Source organism: Kogia breviceps, chromosome X (assembly GCF_026419965.1).
Source record: "Kogia breviceps isolate mKogBre1 chromosome X, mKogBre1 haplotype 1, whole genome shotgun sequence".
NCBI classification, from domain to species: Eukaryota; Metazoa; Chordata; class Mammalia; order Artiodactyla; family Physeteridae; genus Kogia; species Kogia breviceps.
In genome coordinates, this window is record NC_081330.1 from 58,346,331 (window position 1) to 58,367,257 (window position 20,927).

Sequence of the window (20,927 nt, forward strand, 5' to 3'; positions counted from 1 at the left end):
GGTTGGTGCATTGACATAATTTAGCATTCACAAATTTGAAATTCCAATTAAAATCAATATGACATTGTTATGCTGTAATGAAAAAGAATGGCGGAGGGGGATGAGGGGAGTATCTTAATAAATGATGAAAGTAACCACATTGCAACACTGAGATTTCTTTACAGTAACATTGGGCCCATAAACATGATTAATACCAGAAAATGCAAAATTTTGGAAGATCAATTGCTGAGCAACAACAGAAACACTTCATCATTTTAGCACTATGTCCAAGTTATGAATTATCTCACCATTACAGAACTGTAATTTGTAAAATGATGAGCAACACTTTGACAAAGAAAGATACATTTAGAAGACACTAAATTATACCATTGATATTAACATGGTATTGCACCATCACAGCAGCAACAGCATGCAACAATACTAGGGCTGAGATTATGTCAATATTTATTTTATAAATTGAAAATCCTTTAGTCAATTTTCATTAACAAGTGGTACATTAGATATTGTCTAATGTTTTATATATTACATATTCCAAATAACTTGAATATAAATGATTTTTAAACTGCATTAAAAGATTCCAGGTGTTTTTGTGTCTGCTTTTATGAGAGATTTAGATGAACTTTTTCGAACAATTCTCATCTTTTTAACTACTGGGTTAAAAATGATACAAGGAAGCTGGTTACCAGCTATGCCCATCTTCACCAAGTATAAATACATGAAATTATCCTTCATTCTTAAGGCAACTATATATGAAGTGAGTGACAAAGGAGTATGGGACATCCTTGATATTTGCATAGGAAGCTTTGGACACATTTTTGTCTTTTGACCTAAAATACTTATCATTTTAAAGTCTATACAAATTGACTTATGACTCAGTATGGAGGCTTTGGTAGCCCCAAACTTTACATTTCCCTATGCCCTTGTGCCAATCTGTAATAACATCCACTTCACTTAAAGCTAACAAATTGTTTTTACCAATGTAATCTAGAGTCAAACCTTTCTCTACCACTATGTGAAGGGCACATCCTGAGCCCCCTTATGCCATGTGAGGACACAGCAAAAATATGGTTGTCTGTGAACCAGGAAATGGGTCCTCACCAGATACTAAATCAACCATCATCTTGATCTTGGTCTTCCAGCTTCCAGAACTGTGAGAAATAAATTCCCTGTTGTTTACAAGCCACCCATCTATGGAATTTCTTTTATAGCAGACCAAATGGACTAAGGCACCATGGAGTGGGTAGATTAAATAACAAAAATTAATTTGATCACATTTCTGGAGGCTAGAAGTCCAAGATCAAGGTGTCAACAGATTTGGTTTCTCCCAAGGCCTCTCTTCTTGGGTTGCAGATAGCTATCTTCTCCCTGTGCCCTTTCATGGTCTTCTATGTGTGTGCATCTCTGGTGTCTCTTTATGTGTTCAAATTCCATCTTCTTATAGGGATACCAAGCAGATTGAATTAGAGGCACTCTAAGGGCTTTATTTTAACTTAATCACCCTTTAAAGATGTTATCTCAAAATATGGTCACATTCTGAGGTATTGCGGGCCTTTAACATATGAATTTTTGAGGCACACAACTCAACCCATAACCCAAGAGTATGTACCCTTTACTGAATCAGATAATACTAGCTTTAAGAGGGAATCCCTCTAGTAAAGAGAAGAAAAACTGGGCAGCATTTCAACAAGGCATGTCTAAGAAACCAAAAAGGCAGTAGTTAAGGCAAACAGAGAAGGCTTATCAAAGCCTTCATCTTTACTTCAAGGAACTTCATATTAAGTATAAACCTAACCCAACACAGTCCTAAGTAGAGAAAGAAAATGTAGAAAACACAGCTAATCCTCAAGAATTGAATCAATGATTTCAGCTTTTCCATATCATCTACTTATCACTATTTTAGCTCAATGTTTAGAAAAACTAAAACTATGAAATAAGCAGGATAGGGACTGTTATACATTAATACTATAGTTAACTAATTAATATGATCCCAGTCTTTCCAATGAGAAAGCTGGAGAGAAGTACATTTTTATTAGCTTCCACCTAGTAGAAACATATTCTTAATTAGAATCAGCAAAAGAATAATTAAGTGATGAACTATGAGGAAATATTAATTTGACAAAGCATTTGACAAACTTTTGCTGTCTTAGTTATAAACTCTTAAGTTGCAATTTATTTTTTATTTAAAACCTATTGTGAAATGTTAGGGTTCTCAGAGGATTGTTTTCTCTGCTTTTTCCTTGTGGGAGAAGTGACCAGAAGGAAGAGATTTCTGAATCATGGGGACTTTGCAATAGACACATAGAATTTCAGAGATGGACAGAACCTTTATATCCATTTACTTAAAATAATAATTTTGAAAAGAAGCAGGAACATGAGTAGGACCCAAGGCAGTATTTTAATTCACCAAAATTTTGCCTAACTAGTATTGTTCCAACACTCCATTCTTCTGAAACACCTAATAACAGAATGTTTACTGTGGTCAGGTTCATGAAAACTAATGGAAAATAGTATACGTTTCAAACAAATTATCATAGGCCTACAAGACAAAACCCTCCATTTATTTCAAATGGGTATAAAAGAAACCCACCAGTAAGGCTCTAAGTACCAATACTACACATGATTCTTAACCATAACACTCTCATTTTACCAGACTACTGGTCTTCACTTTCTTAATGTGCTTTGCTGTTAAGAACGAGTGGAAAGGAGCTAATAAAACATTGACAGAAACCACAGTGAAGGGTATCAGGATAATTTAGTAATCAATGATCATCATACCCCCCTTAGGGGTGAGTAATCCTCTATAAATTCATAAACTACTACTTCTGTGGGTTTGAGTTTTTAAGACTACTAGGCTTAAGTGAGTCATCTACAAGGATTTCATATTTAAAAAAGGATCTCTGTCTTCTGACTAAAGTTGAGTGTGTCTTTTGACGTTTAAGAAGAATAATATAGTAGGAGTTGCTAATATAAATTGGAAAGTGAAAATGTAAACGGTACTTATTATGAGAAAATGTAAGTTACTTATGAAATCTAAAAGTATGGTCTTGGATATGAAAAAATATAAATATTTATAACAAGCTATCCTTAATTTCAGCCTTTTGTAGCCAGAACAAAACATATAACTCAGACTATTTGAAATATGGGCCTAAATTGATCATGTTTTCAGTAATCTTATATGTATAAGGCACAAAGCAAGCAGCCAAATAAGAAGCAAAGTAAATGCAGCATATGACCTAAGTCAAGCTTGTTTTCTCATTCATAGACTATTTTGTTTAGCTAGAGTCGTAGCTGAATGCACATTGCTTGATGACTCTAAATAGCATGTAGCCTTTAGTACAAAAAAAGTCATAATCAAATCATTAAATTGGGAGTGATCTAAAAAATATGGAGCTTTCCCTGAGGAGTAAGGGGTTTGTACCCAATGTCAGCACCCCAAATATTGAGACCTACTCTGAAGACATGAGCCTCCAAAATGTGTGACTTTGAAGAGCAACAAAGTTTACATGCAGGAACCCAAAGAGCTGTAGGGGACTGAGATTCTACCCTTAAAGTGCTCACTCACAGACTCACTCACCCCGGGACCCAGCACAAAAGCAGCAGTTTGAATAGCACCTAAACTATATGTGAAGGACATTTATTTGCTAATCTTAAAGCATCTGGTGAAAGGATATGGGTCTGGTGGGACTCTGTCCAGGGACAGAGGCATTGGAAGGTGGCATTTTCACTCTCTACTTCTACCTGGCTGGCACTGACACTGTCCAGCACCAATTTGGCACTGTTACCCTACCATGGTAGCACCAACTGTCATGCACAGTCACAGCACTCTTCCACTGTCCCACTAAAGCCAGTGGGCATGCCCTGCCCCTATGCTCTCCCACTTGCTAATTTAAAAAGGCGGGAGTACCCTAGCCCTGCACTTTTCCATTGCCTTGCTAAAGCCAGCAGGTGAGCCCTAACCCTGTGCTCTTCTGCTGCCTCACTAAAGCTGAAGCCAGCAGATATGCCCAAGTCATGCACTCTTCCCCTGCCTTGGTAAAAGCCTGCAGGCATACAGAGTCCACACAGGGGATACCGCTAGCTTGCCTGGCTCTTTTGGCCAGGGGGACTTGTGTTGCTGAGACACACCTGACTAAAACAATTGGAGAGACAGTTCTTGGTGGGCTACAGGACACTTCACAGCAAACTAACACACATCCCCAGGTTTCCTGGGAAAAGGGCCTATTTACTTGTCCTTGAGTTTCAGTCTGAGGGGCAGGCTTCAGGTTTGCCACACTTCTAGAGGCTGTGGAGGGGTTCTCTCTCAGGAAACACAGGCTAGGGAATGCCATCTTTTCATTTTTCCTTGGCCTCACTACAGCTTGGTAATTCCCAGAAAGGACGTTATACACTCATTTGCCCCAATTTTTGAAACTATCACTTAGGAGACATCTGCAGATAACCTAGTCAGGGGGCAAGCAGGATTTACAACTGGGTCCCACAAGACTGTATATATTTGCATACTTTAAAAGATACAGCCTGAGAATCTGACTCCACTCAACCTGAAACTAGGTGCTAAGATTACTCCTTTGTAACACTGACAGGTATTGGCACACACTCAAAAACCAAGACCTATCAAGGATAAATCAAGCTGCTTAGACATTCACAAAATTTCAGAACACAACCAAGAGCTAGAGCAAGGTTGAACGTTAAGGTTCATATTCTACACAAGGTCACTCTTTCAAGACTGGGAGAGGTAGCTATTTCACCTAATACATAGAAACAAACACAGAGATTCAAGCAAAATGAAGGAACAGAGGAATATGCTACAAGTAAAAGAAAAAGATAAAACATCAGGAAAAAAACAATGAAACAGCAATAAATTACCTAATAAAGAGTTCAAAGTAATGATCATAAAGATGCTCACCAAACTCAGGAGATGAATGTGTGAACACAGTGAGAACTTCAACAAAGAGACAGTAAATAAAAGAAAGTCCCAAATACAACTCACAGAGCTAAAGAACACAATAAATAAACTGAAAAATACACTAGAGTGGTTCCACAGCAGACTAGATGAAGCAGAAGAAGTAATCATTGATCTGGAACACAGGGCGGTGGAACTCACCCAAACAGAACAGCAAAAAGAAAATTTGACAATTTTAGCTAGACTCACTGTTTAATAAAGAGAGAACAAGAACTCAAATAAAATCAGAAATGAAAGAGAATTTCCAACTGACACCAAAGAAGTCTGAAGTATCATAATAGACTACTATGAACAATTATATGCCAACAAATTTGAAAAGCTAAATAAATTAATAGAGCTTCCCTGGTGGCGCAGTGGTTGGGAGTCTGCCTGCCAATGCAGGGGATTCATGCCCCAGTCTGGGAGGATCCCACATGCCGTGGGGCAGCTGGGCCCGTGAGCCATGGCTGCTGAGCCTGTGCGTCCAGAGCCTGTGCTCCACAACAGGAGAGGCCAGAACAGTGAGAGACCCGTGTACAGCAAATAAATAAATAAATAAATTCCTAGAAACATACAATTGTTTAAGACTGAATCATGAAAAAATAGAAAATCGGAGTAGACTGATTACTAGTAAGGAGGTTGAATCAGTAATCAAAAATCTTTCAACAAACAGAAGTCCAGAACTACATGAATTCTACTAAATGTTCAGAGATTTAATACCTATCTTTCTCAGACTCTTCTAAAAAACTGAAGAGGAGGAAATGCTTCCAGACTCATTTTACAAGGCTAACATTACCATGATACCAAAACCAGACAAGGACACCAAACACACATACACACACACACACACACACACACACACACACACACACACACAAACACACACACACACACACACACACAAAGCTGCAAGCCAATATCAATGATAAACATAGATGCAAAATTCCTCAAAAAAAATTAACAAACCAAATAAGAATACATTAAAAGGATCATACAACACAATCAAGTGGGTTTTATCACACAGATGCAAGGGTGGTTCAATATCCACAAATCAATGTGATATATCACATTAACAAACTAAAGAATAAAAATCATATGATTCATATATATATGTTAACATATGGTATTTGTTTTTCTCCTTCTGACTTACTTCACTCTGTATGACAGACTATAGGTCCATCCACCTCACTACAAATAACTTAGTTTCATTTCTTTTTATGGCTGAGTAATATTCCATTGTATATATGTGCCACATCTTCTTTATCCATTCATCTGTTGATGGACACTTAGGTTGCTTCCATTTCCTGGCTATTGTAAATAGAGCTGCAATGAACATTTTGGTGCATATATATGGAATCTAAAAAAAAAAAAAAAAAAAAAAGAAAAGAAAAGAAAAAAAAATGGTCACCTAGGGGCAAGATGGGAATAAAGACACAGATGTACTGGAGAATGGACTTGAGGATATGGGGAGGGGGAAGGGTAAGCTGGGACAAAGTGAGAGAGTGGCATGGACATATATACATGACCAAATGTAAAATAGATAGCTAGTGGGAAGCAGCCGCATAGCACAGGGAGATCAGCTCAGTGCTTTGTGACCACCTAGAGAGGTGGGATAGGGAGTGTGGGAGGGAGGGAGATGCAAGAGATATGAGGACATATGTATATGTATAACTGATTCAGTTTGTTATAAAGCAGAAACTAACACACCATTGTAAAGCAATTATACTGCAATAAAGAAGTTTTAAAACTACAAAATATTTCTGAAAGAATTTAAAGAAGACATAAGTAAATGGAAAGAAATATCATGTTCAGAAAAAATCACATGATCATCTCAATAGATGCAGAAAAAGCATTTGACAAAATTCAACACCCTTCTATGATTAAAAACTTTTAACAAAGTGGGTATAGAGGGAATGTACTTCAACATAATGAAGGCCATATATGTCAAGCTCACAGCTAACATCACACTCAATATTGAAAAGCTGAGAGCTTTCCCTCTAAAATCACAAGACATTTTTATTTGGCATAGTAGTAGAAGTCTTAGCCAGAGCAATTAGGCAAGTAAAAGCAATAAACGACATCCAAATTAGAAAGGACAAAGTGAAACTATCAATGTCTGCAGAGACATGACTTTATATATAGAAAATCCTAAAGACTCTATAGAAAAACTGTTGGAATTAATAAAAGAATCCAGTAAAGTTGCAGGATACAAAATCAATATACAAAAATTGATTTTTTTTCATTTCTATACACTAACCATTAACTATGAGAAAGAGAAAATAAGAAAACTATTCTATTTACAAGTGCATGAAAAAGAATAATACAGCTAGAAGTAAATTTGACCAAGGAAGTGGAAGACCTATACACTGAAAACTATAATACACTGATGAAAGAAATTGAAGAAGACACAAATAAATGGAAAGATATTCTGTGCTCATGGATTGGAAGAATTCATACTGTTAAAATATCAATATTACTCAAAGCAATCTACAGATACAATGCATTCCCTCTCAAAATCAATGACTTTTTTCACAGAAATAGAACAAAAAGATCCTAAAATTTCTATGGATACAAAAAAGACCCTGAATAGCTGAAGCAATCTCGAGAAAGAAGAACAAAGTTGGGGGCATCATGCTCCCTGATTTCAAACTATATTACAAAGCTACAATAATCAAAAAAATATGGTATTGGCATAAAAGCAGACACATAGATGAATGGAACAGAATCAAGAGTGTAGAAATAATCCCATTCATATGGTCAATTAATGTATGACAAAGGAGGCATGAATACACAATGGGGAAAGGACAGTCTCTTCAATAAATAGTGCTGGGAAAACTGGAAAGCCATATTCAAAAGAATAAAACTAGATTACTATCTTACAGTTTATACACAAATTTACTCAAGATGGATTAAAGACATGAATGTGAGACCTGAAACCATAAAACTTGTAGGAGGAAACATAGGCAGTAACACTTTGACATTTGTCTGGGAAATGATTATTTGGATCTGAACCCAAAGCAAAGGCAACAAAAGCAAAAATAAACAAGTGGAACTTTATCAAACTAAAAATCTTCTGCACAGCAAACAAAACATCAAAAAAATGAAAAAGCAACCTACTGAATGGAAAAAAATTGCAAATCATATATAAGTGTTTAATATCCAAAAATACAAAGAACTCATAAAACTCAGCCTCAAAGAAACAAAAAACTGGATTAAGAAACGGCCAGAGGACATGAATAGACATCTTTCCAAAGAAGATATACAGATGACCAATAGGCACATGAAAAGATGCTCAACTTCACTATTTATCAGGGAAATGCAAATCACAACCACAATGTGATAACACCTCAAACCTGTCAGAAAGGCTGTTCTTAAAAAGACATCAAATAACAAGTGTTGGCAAGGATGTGGAGAAAAGGCAACTGTCATGTTCTGTTGGTAGGAATGTAAATTGGTGCAGCAAGTATGGATAACAGTATGGAGGTTCCTCAAAATATTAAAAATAGAACTACCATATGATTCAGCAATTCCTCTTCTGGGTATTTATCTGAAGAAAACAAAAATGCTAATTTGAAAAGATATATGCACCTTTTTGTTCATTGCAGCATTATTTACAATAGCCAAGATATGGAAACAATCTTAGTGTCCATTGATAGATTAATAGACAAAGAAGATTGGTATACATATACAATGGAATATTGAATGAAGTCTTGCCATCTGCGACAACATGGATGGATCTAGAGGGTATTATGTCATATAGAAAGAGATAAACACCATATAATTTCACTTATATATGGAATCTAAAAGGCAACAACAACAACAAAAAACGAACCACATAATAAAACAAAGCAAAAGTCATATATACAGAGAACAGATTGGTGGTTGCCAGACAGGATGGGGGTTGGGGGGCAGGCAAAATGGCAAAGGGGTTCAAGATGTACAAACTTCCAGTTATAAAATAAATTAGTCATGAGGATGTGATGTACAGCATGGTGACTATAGTTAATAATATTTTACTGCATATCTGAAAGTTGCTAAGAGAGTAAAAGTTCTTATCACAAAGAAATAAAATTTTTAACTTTGAATGGTGATGGATGGTAACTAGACTTATTGTGGTGATCATTTAGCAGTGTATACAAATATCAGATCATTATGCTGTACACCTGAAACTAATATAATGTTACACATCAATTATTCCTCAATTTTAAAAAAGTAACAATATATGAATGGAAAGCTAGGAGTATGTGTGCAGATCTGCTACAATCTGCATACTTTGTTATTATGCTTTTATTTGGTTTTCTTATATGCATTCACAAAAGTGATCATTTAGCAACTTTCTAGATTGGTCCAGATTGTTAATGTAAAATATGTACTGTCTCTGGAGTTTCAACTGATATTTATAAAAAATAGATAACAAGTGTCCATTCAAAAATGTTGAAGAGGTCTCTAAACAAGCTTGTCTTCTATTTGATTTGAAATGTTGCGTATAGGAACAACCACATCCTAAGGCTATAGGCTAGGAGTTTCAAGTTTCCTCAGAGGTAAAAATTGCAGTTTGTTGATGGATCTCTAGGGCTACACTCTCCAATATAGTAGCCAGTCTTCACATGTGGCTATTTAAATATTAATTTTAATATGGTAAAATGGAATAAAATTTAAAAATCAGCTCCTCAGTTGCACTAGTCACGTTTCAAGTGTTCAAAAGCTATATATGGCTAGAGACTACCATATTGGGAGGTACAGATATTGATCATTTCCTTCACTGTAGAAAGTTGTATTAGATAGTGCTATTCTAGAGTATAAGGAGTTAGCAGTTTATTTGTGTAAAACAACTTAATACACAGAGGTATCTACAGCATCTTCAGTATCCAATTTATCCAATATTCATATCCAATACTAAATTGACCCATATTCAATGAAAAATATCTTGTCCCTTTACTCTCTATATCTGGTAGTTGCATAATTTAATTGTTTTAACTGGAATGTTTTGAGTTCCCAATATGTGTCAGGTGCCATTCTCAGGCACTGAGAAAACAGAGATAACAGAGCCCTTGTCCTCAAAGATCACTATCTAATAAGTATCATTGACATCTCTCTATCTCTTCACTCCCTGCTAAAGTGACCAAGTCTCTGGAACTGACCTTGCATTTGTTCCATTTCCATTCCCACTGTCACCACCTTCATTTGGACCCTCGCTACTCTATCACTTATCTCAAGAGTCTCTTAACTGACTTTCCTACCTGAAGATCCATTTGGATCTTCTACTCCAAGTGACCCTTGTCACTGCTGCCAAAATAAGCTATCAAAAACCAAAATAAAGAAGGTGGAGTTTCAGGAAGCATAATTAGAAAAGTAGGGAGAAAACAGCAGAGCAGTATCCAGAAAGCAAGAAAGGAATACCTTGGTTCCATGACCACCAAGTTTACATACAATGAACACTAGTACAGAAGAGTGAGTATGGACAGGCATGCTCTATAGCTGTTGTATCAATGTATCAGCATCACTCTAACTAGGAAAGTAAAACAACTTTACATTTTTATCATTATCATCATCACCACCCTAAAGGATATGAAGTCAAGCCCCAAAGTTTATATCTGGAATTAATGGAAAATTATTGCTTAAAAGTATATTTAATAATTAAAAATTAAGTAGTCATTTCAGGCTTACCCAAATAAATTGCACCTGACTCATACATCATTCTAAGAATTAGGCTGACATGTTTCACTAAGTAAATGTAAAACTCAAGCAAAGTCCCAGTACATTTGTTTCTAAATTAAAATGCTACAAGATGTACATATTCCCTGTGTGCCACTTTAGAGCACAGTAGCTAAAACCTGAACATCACATTATTGAGTTTCAAAGATTAATTCAGATACATAGGGAACTAAGTCACATGTAATGAAGGCACAGTGCTCGCCTGTACGACCAGCTGAGTGTGATGACAGGGTTGCAGAAACTCTTGCAAACTGTTAGTCTGTATAACTTGAAAAAGAATCTGGTTAAAAGGAATTTTGCTGAAGACAGGAAGAAAATGGGGTTTTGTCTGCTATTATTTTGTAATTCCAAATGATAAACTTATCTTAATTATTGATACTCTCCTGTGAACCCCACAGATTTTTAATTGTCCTTGTATTTATCTGGTATAACTTTGTGTTTCTTGGAGCCAAATTAAAAATCCTTCAATTTCATATAAACTGTGTGCTGTGGCTAGTCTAGTACAGACGTTTTTGTATGTGACGTGACAGTATTTTTGAAATTTGGATTCATTTCTTGCTACTGTAAGTAGTAAAAGTTGAAAGATTCTCAAAAACATACAATTTCAAGCCATTGACAGTACATTCTTATCTGAATTTGAGTTTTCTCTGTCATCCTTAACAGCATGAGGTCTGTCTAAATGACAGCCATATTATCGTCACTTTACAATAAATCGTCATATAATACCAATATCTATCTTTTCCCTTTATCTGTCATATTTCTGAAATACTGAATATCTATTGCTGAGAAAAATGTTAAGAATTTATTATAAAGATATGAGTCCTAAAATTCATAAATTGTGACATATTCTTTTGTGAAATATATTTTAAACTGGAGGTCCCTAATGAGGTATGCATACCTATGAAATACAAAAGATGAAGATAAAGCAAGATGTTCAATATTTTTCTTCTATTTTAACTGAAAAGGAAGTACAACATTATGTTTTGCTAATATTTAAGATATGGATCATCACTGATGCCCTCACCAGTCAAGTGCTAGCGGTATCTCAAAGGAAAAGTGGGAGTTTGAAGCAGAGCAAGTGGTTGACGATTGGCAACTCCAGTGTTACACTTACTCTTACCTCATTGTGATGTGATTTACGTATGCCCAATTGAGTGGATTAATTGGCCACCTTATTTATTTTTAACTAAACTATGTCTTACTTAATGGACAACACAAGCACAGATTGAACATAATGGAAGCACAGGAGAAGAACAATAAAATAGAGCTGATACTTTTCCTTTTGGTAGGAACTTTTTGTCACCTTTATTAAGAGGTAAAATATTGTCAGGGTCATCAGATAGGACATATTAGTTGTATTGTTCGTATTGCTATTAATAATATATTTTAAAGTTTTTATATCATTGATAAATAAAATGCTTTAGTTGAAATCTTGTTTTTTAATCTTAGTCTAAACATTTAATTTATACCTTGTGTACATATGTTAGTACATGTATAAAACTTATAATTCAACTTATGCATACTAAAAGAGCATGCTCATTATTTATCTGATGGAGTACATGAACAAGTTTTCAGAAAACTGCCTTAATTTAAAAAAAATTAAAAAGGAAGCACAAACTTTAATTTCTTTTCACAATCTATTAGAAATCCTCTCAAAATATGTATTCACAATGTTCAATTTTTACAACCCTCATTTTTTTTTCTCACACACTAGAGCTATGATCTACAAACGTGCCATTTACACTGCCATTTACTGCTTCTATTACACTGTTAACTTAACCAAATAAACCACACTTTTAAAGCTAATGAGTTAGACCTAAGAAAGCAAAAGACAAGACTGGCCACATGGAATGAGGCAGATGAATTCACCTTTTCTGGTTTTTAGCCCCCATCAAATATGATATACATAATTATCATATGTATACATATGAGTAACATGTATAATACATGTGTATTAATATTATCCCTACAAGTAATTATACTTTCCTGCAGAGTAATCCTTACGAGTAACAAAAATTATTTGGGGGAACAATAAAGTAGTCTCTAGATAATAGAATTAATTTTGCCCAGGAAACTGAAGTGAAGCTGTTATGATCTTTTGGAGCAGATGAGGAGGGTTAATTATTACTCATACAATAATTTTGCTGGTGGGGATTTTTATGCCTCGGAGTGGTGAGGTTAGAGTGATCTTACTTGACTGGAAGTTGTCAACTGGTAAAGGTCTAAGAAAAATAGTGGCTGATAGAGACAGATGCCAAAAAGAGAAAGAAGGACTATATCCTCCCCAAACTAGAAGAGCATAGTAGAAAGAGCAACAGACAGACCTAAGGTTGAATCTAGCCTCCTCCAATTAATAGCTATGTTTTTTGATATCTAATATAGAGACAATATTATCTACCCACTTTATGGTTGTTGTAAGGATTAAATGAGATAGAACATGTATAACAGCACACTATCTGGACATAATAAGCATGAAATAAGTGTAAGCAATTATCATTTAAATTATTTTAGAATATAAAAGACAAAGTAAAATGCTTTTAGTTATTAATATCATTAAGCTGTCTATAGGGTAAATATCTTTTTAACAATACTACCAATATGAGGAAGAGCACCCGGGACCCCAAAGATTAAAAGAATAATCCACGAAGGTAAAATTTCATTATTTTTGTGGATAGCATATTTATTTGCATGGCCATATGCATTTTAACATATTGTCCTTAAAATGATCTGTATAATCAGGTATGTTAAAGCACTGAAAATCCAAAACTCCAGATATGACTTACTGGGCTACTTCCAACAACATATCAAGTGGTTCAGCCGATGTAATTACCACCAAGCCTTGCCAAGGATTTGAAATGTGCCCATTAATTCAGCAATTCCCAATCTGTCCATCAGTCAGTCATACTTAAAAAATATGCCTTTCACAAGGTAGGTAAAGGAATCTGTTGATAATTATACAATAAAATACCTTTGAATATTTAAATGCATACTCCAAACTTTTCCTTAAAAAACGTCCTATTAGCAAAATCAGACTTTTTCTCAGAAGCAGATACAAAAAGAGATACTGAAAATAGTGAGCATTTCAGAAAGTTATTCACAAAACAGCTTAGTGTGTTGAGGTTGAGTGAGACCTAAACAAGTACGTATATTCTGATCTTGGGAAAGCAGAAGGAGATTGTTTTTTTTTTTTTTTTTCTTTCTGTACAGAGGAGACTGAGTTTGGATGGCAGACAGTGGGTATTAATCTTAAGATTTCTTGAAAGAAGAACCATAAGAAAAAGCAACATATTTAAAAAGATGAAATAATCACTAAAATGAGGAGAATGTTGATAGAAAAAAAATGGATTATAACCTTTTAAAATTGTTTTAATGTCACTCTAAAATGAATGTAAAATATAATAAAAGATAACAGAGAAAGTAAGCAGGCAAACTATGTAAAGGTACAAGATCCAGGGGAAAGGAGAATTTCACCAAGAAAAAAAAAAATCATCATTTTACTTAAAGACAAAATCTACACTAGAGAAACAAGGTAACAGATATAGGGCTTTTAGCTAAAGACCAAAATTCACAGAAAGCTATAAAACTTGGCAAAATAGAATAAATTGAAATACAAGGCAGAGCCTAGGATAACAATACAAAGGGAAAACATATTTTGTTAAGTAGAGGCATTAGAGTGAATATTTAAAAATCTATCTTAGATGGAAAAAAAGAGATGATAGAAGAACACAGCTTTATAAAAGGGAAAAGGAAAAGAAAGGTGAAGGAAATGGAGTAGGAGAAGGGAAATTAATAATTACAGAATCAAAGTAACCATACCAATACATAACAATTGTGGATTTGATAAGAAATATTTAGTAGGTCTGGATTCTTAATGCCTACGGATATATGTAATGAATCTTTCACATTTATTATGAGGGGACTTGTGAGTTACTGCTGATGGTATCCAAAAAAGCTCATAAATGAACTTTATAACTATGTTAGAAATTAAAACTACAATTAATAGTTATGAGCCACTACTTAGAAAAACATAGCAATACATATCTCATATCTGTGGGAATCACATTTATTGAACACGTACTATGTGCCAGAAAATATTCATCTAGTCCTCAGAACAACCCTATAGAGTAGTACTATAATCAGTTATACTTTATAGAGAAAACTTGGGCTCAAAGAATTTAGTAATTTTCCCAAGCTTACATAGCCAGTAAGGAATTGAACCAAAACAGGCTCCAGAATGCACACACTAAACTACTATCATCAACCGTTGTTTATACAAGTCATATTTATATAAATACTTTTAACTAAAGCTTTGTTTGTGCATATGCACCCTGTTTCAACCCCAAGGAGCAAAATGAGGCACTTGGTGAACATAACTGAGAAAGTGGGAGTTTTAAAGACAGCTTAACTCATACTGGAATCTAATTTTAAAATGATATAAATGAACTTATTTACAAAACAGAAACAGACTCACAGATTTCGAAAACAAACTTATGGTTACCCAAGGGGAAACATGGGAGGAGAAGGAATACATTGGGAGCTTGGGATTAACATATACACACTACTATGTATAAAACAGATAACCAACAATGACCTATGATATAGCACTGGGAACTCTACCCAATATTCTGTAATAACCAAAATGGAAAAGAATCTGAAAAAGAATGAATATATGCATATGTATAACTGTACCACTAGGCTGTACACCTGAAACTAACACAAAAATGTAAATCCACTATACTCCAATAAATATTTTAAAAGATAAAAAGGTTTACTAGACTAGGCCAAGATCTGTAGTGAGCAGACCCATGAGTGGTGAAGTGGGAAGGTCTTTAAAGAAAATGTTTTGGGACTTCCCTGGTGGCACAGTGGTTAAGAATCCACCTGCCAATGCAGGGGACAGAGGTTTGATCCCTGGTCTGGGAAGATCCCACATGTCGTGAAACAACTAAGCCCGTGTGCCACAACTACTGAGCCTGTGCCTTAGAGCCTGCGAGCCACAACTACTGAGCCCACAATCCATAACTACAGAAGCCTGCATGGCTAGAGCCCATGCCCCACAACAAGAGAAGCCACCACAATGAGAAGCTCACGCACCACAACGAAGAGTAGCCCCCACTCACCACAACTAGAGAAAGCCCACGTGCAGCAGTGAAGACCCAAGGCAGCCATAAATAAATAAATAAATAAATTTATTTTAAAAAAAGAAAACCTCTCAATCACAAGCAGGCAGGAAAGCTTTTGTATTCAGGTCCCTCTTTTAAAAGCAAGTCTTGAAAAACATAAATCATATGGTCTAACTCTGGGTAGTTTTTTCTCTGTCTTTTGAAAATGAGGATGAAGCTGCAAAGCATCAAGAGGAAAAAGGCAAGCTTGATGCATGAAGAGAAAAAAAGAGTGGAAAAATAATGGCATTTCTTTGAAGTCAATCCCTGAAAAGAGGACAGAACATATAAGGCCTAATGCCACAACTGAAAAGAATAACTGAAGTGGAAAAGGCAGCATTACTGCATCCAATATGATTGTTAACACTTGTTGAATTTTTAGAAAAAGCCATGGGTTTAAAGTAATGAAAATATATCTTATTTGAAATACAATAAAAATGCTGTAACTATAGAGAACTTTCTAGATAGTTTTTTTCTTAATTTTATTTTATATATTTTTATATGGCAGGTTATTATTAGTTATCTATTTTATACAAAATAGTGTATATATGTCAATCCCAATCTCCCAATTCATCCCACCACCACCAACACCACCGCCCCAACTTCTCCACTTGGTGTCCATACGTTTGTTCCCTACATCTGTGTCTCTATTTCTGCCTTATAAAACGGTTCATCTGTACCATTTTTCTAGATTCCATATATATGCTTTAATATACGATATTTGTTTTTCTCTTCCTGACTTACTTCACTCTGTATGAGAGTATCTAGACCCATCCACGTCTCTACAAATGACCCAATTTCGTTCCTTTTTTTGGCTGAGTAATATTCCATTGTATATATGTACCACATCTTCACTATCCATTCATCTGGTGATGGGCATTTAAGTTGCTTCCATGGCCTGGTTATTATAAATAGAGCTGCAATGAACATTGGGGTGTATGTGTCTTTTTGAATTATGGTTTTCTCAGGGTATATGCCCAATAGTGGGATTGCTGGGTCATATGGTAGTTCTATTTAAAGTTTTTTAAGGAACCTCCATACTGTTCTTCATAGTAGCTGTATCATTTTACATTCCCACCAATAGTGCAAGAGGGTTCCCTTTTCTCCACAACCTCTCCAGCATTTTTTGTTTTGTAGATTTTCTGATTATGCCCAAAATAATCACATTCTAACCAGTGTGAGGTGATACTTCATTGTAGTTTTGATTTGCATTTCCCTAATAATTAGTGAGGTTGAGCAGCTTTTTGTGTGCCTCTTGGCCATCTGCATGTCTTCTTTGGAGAGATGTCTATTTAGGTCTTCTGCTCATTTTTTAATTGGCTTGTTTTTTTTTTTTTTATAATATTGAGCTGCATGAGCTGATTATATATTTTGAAGAATAATCCTTTGTCCATTGACTCATTTCTAAATATTGTCTCCCATTCTGAGAGATGCTTTTCATCTTGTTTATAGTTTCATTTGCTGTGAAAAAGCTTTTAAGTTTAATTAGGTCCCATTTGTTTATTTTCATTTTTATTTCCATTACTCTAGGAGGTGGATCAAAAAAGATCTTGCTGTGATTCATGGCAAAGAGTGTTCTTCCTATGTTTTCCTCTAAGAGTTTTATAGTGTCCACTCTTTCATTTAGGTCTTTAATACATTTTGAGTTTATTTTTGTGTATGATGTTAGGGAGTGTTCTAATTTCATTCTTTTACATATAGCTGTCCAGTTTTCCCAGCACCTCTTATTGAAGAGACTGTCTTTTTTCCATTGTATATCTGCACCACCTTTGTCATAGATTAGTCGACTGTAGGTGTGTGGGTTTATCTCTGGCCTTTCTATCCTGTTCCATTGATCTATATTTCTGTTTTTGTGCCAGCACCATATTGTCTAGATTACTGTAGCTTTTAATATACTCTGAAGCCAGGGAGTCTGATTCCTCCAGTTCCATTTTTCACTGTCAAGATTGCTTTGGCTATTCAGGGTCTTTTTGTCTTCATACAAATGTTAAGATATTTTGTTCTAGTTCTGTAAAAAATACCATTGGTAATTTGATAGGGATTGCATGGAATCAGTAGATTTCTTTGGGTTGTCTAGTCCTTTTCACAATATTGATTCTTCCAATCCAAGAACATGATATATCTCTCCATCTGTTTGTGTCATCTTTCATTTCTTTCATCAGTGTCTTATAGTTTTCTGAGTACAGCTGTTTTACCTCCTTAGGAAGGTTTATTCCTAGGTATTTTATTCTTTTTGTTGGGATGGTAAATGGGATTGTTTCCTTAATTTTCTGATCTTTCATTGTTAGTGTATGGGAATGCAAGAGATTTCTGTGCATTAATTTTGTATCCTGCAACTTTACCAAATTCATTGATTAGCTCTAGAAGTTTTCTATTGGCATCTTTAGGATTATCTATGTATAGTATCATGTCATCTGCAAAGAGTGACAGTTTCATTTCTTCTTTTCCAATTTGTATTCCTTTATTTCTTTTTCTTCTCTGATTGCCTTGGCTAGGACTTCCAAAGTTATGTTGAATAATAGTGGTGAGAGTGGACATCCTTGTCTTGTTCCTGATCTTAGAGGAAATGCTTTCAGTTGTTCACCATTGAGAATGATGCTTGCTGTGCGTTTGTCATATATGATCTTCATTATGTTGAGGTAGGTTCCCTCTATGACCACTTTCTGGAAAATTTTTATCATAAATGGGTGTTGAATTTTGTCAAAAGCTTTTTCTGCATCTATTGAGATGATTGTATGTTTTTTTTTTTATTATTCAATCTGTTAATATGGTGTATTACATTGATTGTTTTGCAAATATTGAAGAAGCCTTGCATCAGTGGGATAAATCCCACTTGATCATGTTGTATGATTTAATGTGCTGTTGGATTCTGTTTGCTAGTATTTTGTTGAGGACTTTTGCATCTGTATTCATTAGTGATATTGGTCTGTAATTTTCTTTATTTGTAGTATCTTTGTCTGGTTTTGGAATCACGTTGATGGTGGCCTCGTAGAATGAGTTTGGGAGTGTTCCCTCCTCTACAGTTTTTTGGAAGAGTTTGAGAAGGATGGGTGTTAGTTCTTCTCCAAGTGTTTTATAGAAGTCACCTGTGAATCCACCTGGTCCTGGACGTTTGTTTGTTGGAAGACATTTAATCACAGTTTCAATTTCATTACTTGTGATTGTTATGTTCATATTTTCTATTTCTTCATGGTTCAGTCTTGGAAGGTTATACCTTTCTAAGAATTTGTCCATTTCTTCCAGGTTGTCCATTTAATTGGCATATATTTGCTTGTAATAGTCTCTTATGATCCTTTGTATTTCTGTGTTGTCAGGTGTAACTTCTCCTTTTTCATTTCTAATTTTATTGATTTGACTCCTCTCCCTCTTTTTCTTGATGAGTCTGGCTAAACGTTTAACAATTTTATCTTCTCAAAGAACCAGCTTTTAGTTTTATTGATCTTTGCCATTGTTTTCTTTGTTTCTATTTCATTTATTTCTGCTCTGATCTTTATGATTTCTTTCCTTCTACTAACTTTGGGTTTTGTTTGTTCATATTTCTCTAGTTCCTTTAGGTGTAAGTTTAGATTGTTTACTTGAGGTTTTTCTTGTTTCTTGAGGTAGGATTGTATTGATATAAACTTCTCTCTTAGAACTGCTTTTGTTGTATCCCATATATTTTGAATCATTGTATTTTCATTTTCAGTTTTCTCTAGGTATTTTTTACTTTCCTCTTTGATTTCTTCAGTGATCTCTTTGTTATTTAGTAATGTACTGTTTAGCCTCCATGTGTTTGTGTATTTTACGTTTTTTCCCTGTAATTTATTTCTAATCTAATAGCATTGTGTTCAGAAAAAATGCTTGATATGATTTCAATTTTCTTAAATTTACAGAAGCTTGGTTTGTGACATAAGATCTGTTCTTTCCTGGAGAATGTTCTATGTGTACTTGAAAAGAAAGTGTAATCTGCTGTTTTCGGATGGAATGTCCTATAAAAATAAATTAAATCTATCGGGTCTATGTGTCAGTTAAAGCTTGTGTTTCCTTATTTATTTTAACTTTGGATGATCTGTCCATTGTTGTAAGTGAGGTGTTAAAGTCCTCCACTATTATTGTGTTACTGTCGATTTCCTCTTTTATAGCTGTTAGCACTTGCCTTATATATTGAGGTGCTCCTATGTTGGGTGCATATATATTTATAATTGTTATATCTTCTTCTTGGCTTGATCCCTTTATCATTGTGCAGTGTCCTTCTTTGTCTCTTGTAATAGTCTTTACTTTAAAATCTATTTTGTCTGATATGAGTATTGCTACTCCAGCTTTCTTTGCATTTCCATTTGCATGGAATACCTTTTTCCATCACCTCACTTTCAGTTTGTATGTGTCACTAGGTCTGAATTAGGTCTCTTGTAGACAGCATATATACAGGTGCTGTTTCTATATCCATTCAGGCTGTCTGTCTTTGGTTGGAGCATTTAATCCATCTACATTTAAATTAATTATCAATATGTATGTTCCTGTGACCATTTTCTTAATTGTTTTCGATTTGTTTTTGCAGGTCCTTTTCTTCCCCAAACTTCTGCTGTCAGTGTCCTTGTCCCTGTGGTAAGCCACAACTGCCCCTGCCTCTGCAGGAGACCCTCCAACACTAGCAGGTAGGTCTGGTTCAGTCTCCTATGGGGTCACTGCTCCTTCCCCTGGGTCCTGTTACATACACTACTTTGTGTGTGCCCTCCAAGAGTGGAGTCTCTGTTTCCCGCAGTCCTGTCAAAGTCCTGCAATCAAATCCTACTAGCTTTCACGTCTGATTCTCTGGGAGTTCCTCCTCCCTTTGCTGGACTCCCAGGTTGGGAAGTCTGACTTGGGGTTCAGAACCTTCACTCCAGTGGGTGGAGGTCTGTGCTATAATTGTTCTCCAGTTTGTGAGTGACCCACCCAGTGGTTATGGGATTTGATTTTATTGTGATTGCACCCCTCCTACCATCTCATTGTGGCTTCTCCTTTGTCTTTGGATGTGGGGTATCTTTTTCGGTGAGTTACAGTGTCTTTCTGTCAATGGTTGTTCAGCAGTTATTTGTTATTCTGGTGCTCTTGCAAGAAGGAGTGAGCTCATGTCCTTCTACTCTGCCATC

General features: G+C 35.2%; 1 protein-coding gene across 2 annotated transcripts in view; it reads right to left on the reverse strand.

The window, feature by feature from the left end:
- Nucleotides 1-20,927, reverse strand: part of DACH2 (dachshund family transcription factor 2) — a 640,028-nt gene that overhangs the window by 174,210 nt on the left and 444,891 nt on the right. The gene's annotated exons all lie outside the window — the stretch shown is intronic.